At 31.7% G+C, this 4,919-nt stretch overlaps 1 protein-coding gene across 1 annotated transcript in view; it reads left to right on the forward strand.

The window, feature by feature from the left end:
• The first annotated feature begins 1,976 nt into the window (after positions 1–1,976).
• The window catches only part of LOC107448813 (potassium channel subfamily K member 18), a 51,998-nt gene continuing 49,055 nt past the window's right edge, over positions 1,977–4,919 (forward strand). Inside the window, exon 1 of the mRNA XM_016064158.4 lies at positions 1,977–2,669. The gene's annotated coding sequence lies outside the window, so the exon portion shown is untranslated. The remainder of the gene's footprint in view (positions 2,670–4,919) is intronic.

The raw sequence follows: 4,919 nt of genomic DNA on the forward strand, positions 1-4,919 counted from the left end.
AAAATCGAGTGTAATTTTTTTCCCTTCGTACTGCCAGTAAATTTCCAATCTTATAGTTTTTGCATAGCGAAGCAAAGTTGAAAGTTGAATGCTATAAAAACAGCGGCGGCCCTTGCGATCTTTGTATGTAGGAAGATAACATTTTCGACATCCTGCCTATCTACCATGTCTCACTGAGGAGATTTGAGCAATAACTGAAAAAGTTATTCTAAATGTCCACATTAGCCCTCTCTCCCCTACCAAGATCCAAACTTAATGATTTGAATGGCTCATCTTAATTTTGCTCATTAATTTGCGTTGAAAACATTTTAAGTGCCGAAATAAGAAGCAAAAACGTACTTTCTCTAAATAAATATACATTTTTTTCGACGGATTCTTGACCCTCAAAATATGCGGAAGGAAATTTTTTTAAATTTTATAACCGTCGGTTAAACGGTCGACCCGATTTTCTGGTTTACGACTGCTAATGTTCAACTTTGCAGCCGTGTAATTTTGATCTCAATTCGGAAGACAGGGGAACTCTTGGATCAAGTATTGGGAGAAATTTGACTTCGTGAAGATCTTTTTTGATGGAACTAACCCGCATTTGCGTTACATGGTGAGGAAAACCTCTCACGATTAGCCTGACTGCAAGGGGACTCTAAACCATGATTCGTCTACCACGAGGATATTTCACGTCAGCACAGTGGTCGGTGCAAGCCGGATGCAGAAATCGTATCTAGCAGTCATCGCTGGAATTCGAACTGGTTTCACTTCTTTGGAAGGCGAACCCTCTATCTCCTGAGCCGTCGCAGTTCGCGGAATGAAATTGAAAAATGCATGGTCCTAATCGTAAAGATAGGAGTATGGTTAAAAGTTTAAACCCCTTGATGATAATTTTACTCTTTACTTATTCGCCTTCGCAAAGAAGTCGTATTTTTAAATTTTTATTTTCGCAAAAACTATTCAACCGATTCCTTTCAATTTTTGGATTTTATCATTTAAAATGACTTCGATTGAATTAATTTAAAAATTTGTCAAAACCTTTTCAACCATTAATAAATAAAATAATAAATATTTATAAGAAATAATTTTTGTTTCGATTTATCTTTGTATAAACGAATTTTATAATTGAGTGCAAAATTTTTTTGAATCCCTTAAAAAGTTCCTAATATATCGCAAAAAACACAAAAAATGAATTTAACAATAAGGGGCTCGATTTTTTGACCGCTCTCCTAACTAAATAATTAGCACCGCAATTTCCATTTATTTAATAGTACCGCCTTATTTTTAGAGTCAAGAATCCAAATTCTTCGAAAACACGTTTTCGTGTTTTCGAACTAATTTTATGGCTTAAAATATCATTTACACAGATTAATTAGCACATTTAAGGTGGCAAAACCTTTTCTCAAACCATTAAAATTGAATCCTTATGTAAAAATCCGATCAAAAGATAAGCAGGTCGTCGGGCTACCGAAGCGGGGGTGCCATCCCCAAATTCAAAATTGTGATGGCATGTCTTCGGATCATCCTCAGGGATGTTTCCCAGACCGTCGCCAATAGCCCATTGTGCAGCTCTAGTGCGACGTAAATGAACAAATCAATCAACCGATCAGAAGATAAGCTTTTTTTTTTTCGCATGGTACTTCTACCATGTTATCTAAGGCAGAAACTGCTATCGCCGTTATGAATTTAGAGCTAAATTTAGCAATAAAATGAATATGATTAAACTACCTTAAATGTTTCTCCTTGCAATATTTAAAATGGATGACATTTTTATGGTATTATTTATGTAGCTATTTTTAAATACATATTGTTATGAAACAAAAACGATTTCGATTCAGAAAAATCCTATCTTCTATCAAAATTAATTATGTTGTTGTTTTTTTTAATTATTTTGTACAAACAAATTACCTTCATAATATAGAGTTTGAAATTAGTATAAACATTCAATAAAGAGTTTTACATTGTTGAGTGCGTGGGTTCGGTAAATTATTGGAGGGATTCCATCAAAGAGCGCTTGAAGTTTAGTATGACTTCAGACATGTAAACAAAACAAACGAAGTTGTTAAAAGATCACTAAGGTGATGACAATCATAAAAGCCATGTTGAAAAGCCAACTTAAATAGCTTCCAGAAATTACTCACAAGAACGTCGATATCGATTGTTTTTAAAGCATTCTCTTATGTTGACATCTTTAGTTGATTCTTACCTTAAGTCGAAATAATAAACAATTCTCTAGGAATCGTTGGAGACTTCTCTGCAACCTGAATTTCATTAACTTCTCTTCTTAAATTTGATTTCACTTTCTTAGAAATCAATTTTAGTCAGACTAAACTGAAGATGGGTGAGATCTAAAATTGTCTCAAAGAAGAAAAGTGTCATCCTTCGAAATAGTCCCGAATGGAACATAAAAAATAAAGAAAATAAAGAAGGGAGAAAAGAAATATTCTTTTCGAAGTCAGAAGGCAACCCGCCAACACAAGTTGTTTTTGCTATATGGTAGGCGATGCATCAGAGCTTTAGAATTCACAGAAATAGTTATATTGCTGCATTATGATCAATACTTATCTGGATCAGGCTCAAAAAAGTTCACTAACTAAAAGATAGTTTAATTTACGAAGATTCATTGGATAGTAAAGGACTTCTTTGGATTTATATAAATTAATTTCAAGCGATTTATTTAAAAGGTAAGTGTATTTTCTAATTTTGAAATTGTATTACATAACATGAAACCTATAAATTTATGATAAGCTCAAAATCATAACTTAAAAGTTCACGTATTTACTTTCAATTTATGATGTGTTGAATATGGTTTGACGACGTAGAAACTGAAAAATCCCTCCCGTGGTTTTAAAAATTCTTCGTAAGCTTGTAAAGAAATATTTTCTCACGCAAATTATTTATGTTTTATTACATGAAAGCCTTAAAGCCAAAACTTAAATATGACATATTTTCTTTCGCTTTGAAAAGTGCTAATTCTAGTTTGACAGTGCTACATAGGAACTAAGAAAACATTCCCATGGTAACAATGCATCGTAAGTCGAATTATTTTTTCAACATCACTTATTTGTATGTATTACTATGTTTTAAATGAAATTAATGAGAACACGTACCAAATAATTTCGAGTGATATCAAAATTTTAATATCTCGAAATATCGACATTTCAAGATACACCGTATTATTTAATTTAATTAATTTGCTTTATTTTTATGTTGGAAAATATTTTACCAGCCAAAATAAGGAAAGAAATAAAATTTCAAATTGTCCCATACTAACTTTTGTTAATTATAATTAAAAAAAATAATAACAGCGAGTATCAACATTTAACCATAAATAGGTTTAGATAAATCAGTTTCTATGATGAGTGTTGTTATAAATTGTTTAATATTTTTATAAACTTTATAATGTTGCTACTAAGAATTTATTTCTATAAGAATTAGAGTTCCTTTTGATTGTTTTTTCCATAACCAGAAAAAGTTTTTTGAAAAAAAACAGCAATAATCTATAAGAATTATTTCAGATTCCGAATTTAATCCGAATACTATATTTTTTTCTTGCTAAATCTTTATTTTGCTCCAATATGATTTTGTGTTAATGATTCAAAAATTTAAAATAGCAAGGCTTTAAAAAATAAATAAATAAACAATTAAATAAAAAAAACTTTAATTTTTATCTATTTAAAAGACTGTAAGTTGTAGAATTACGTAATGTGTTCAATAATTTTAAACTGCTGAGATAAATATTGATACAAAACTATTTTACAGATATGTTGTTTAAAGTAACTGCACTTTAAATTTTTTTTTTTTAAAAGGAAGAAAGTAACTCGAAACATGGAGCCATTAAATAGATCATACACACCATTTACACTGGGCCTGACATCAAACTCGTGGCGTCACAAGAGGAAAAAAAACCTGATTTCTAACCTCCGGCAATGCTTTCAGGCAAAGTCAGGCTGGAATTTAAACTCGTGATGATTAGCTAGCTCTTAGCCTCACGTGGTTATTTTTCCCTAATCCTTTCAAAATAGGGTTTTTAACTTCAGGAATGGGGTAAATTTGGCAAGCTTTTTTCAGGCTTTTGACGTTGGAGGACTGCTTTCAGAAGCCTTTTTTCAGTCCTCGTTTAAATAGGATGTTACAGCTGGGTACATACTTAAGCCGAGTGGACGACCCTGTCAATATAATGACCTGTTGAACTGGAGTTTGAATCCCAGCTAGATGTTTCTTCCTTCAGTCCTAGTGTAAATAGGGTGATACGGAGAACCAAGGTGGATCCTAACCCATGGTCGGTTGCCGCCAGGGTGGAATTGGGCCGCCGATGATGGTTGAGAGTCTAAGCCAAGATGAATCTTTGGGTCTAATACCAGTTTTTCGGAACGATTCTCTATTCCTAGTAAGGTTTAGTCTCACTTAAAACATCTCTCCGTTGAGTGTGATTTCAGGCTAACACAGTCCTGTGTCCAATCTCTAGGACACTGTACAGTTTTAGAGGAGTGGATGTCCAAATTCCCATTTAAGTATTTTAAGTTTTGATCACTTATTATTTTATGTATATATATATATATATATATATACACACAAATTAACATGAAAAAAAACATGAATAAAATAAAAATAAAAAACTAAATGGTAGAGAAACAAGAATGGTAAAAGCAAATAGTCGTTGTCAAGACACATCTAATTGCCATAAATAATGCGATATTTCTGAATAAAGAATAATTATCCTAAGATAAAAATTATTCTTTATATGTGTCGATATCGCAAAAAACCTTATTTTGAAAAAAATCATGAAATAAAAGAAAAATGTAATAGGAAATCAAACTTACCGGCGTGAATTAAAACGCGGTTTAGGTTTAAAAGTACAATAATAAAACAGTTAACAAAAATCGCGAAGATGTAAAATATTGCTTATAGCTTGAATCGAATATAATAAAATT

The sequence above is a fragment of the Parasteatoda tepidariorum genome, chromosome X2 (genome assembly GCF_043381705.1).
Source record: "Parasteatoda tepidariorum isolate YZ-2023 chromosome X2, CAS_Ptep_4.0, whole genome shotgun sequence".
In the NCBI taxonomy this organism is placed as follows: Eukaryota; Metazoa; Arthropoda; class Arachnida; order Araneae; family Theridiidae; genus Parasteatoda; species Parasteatoda tepidariorum.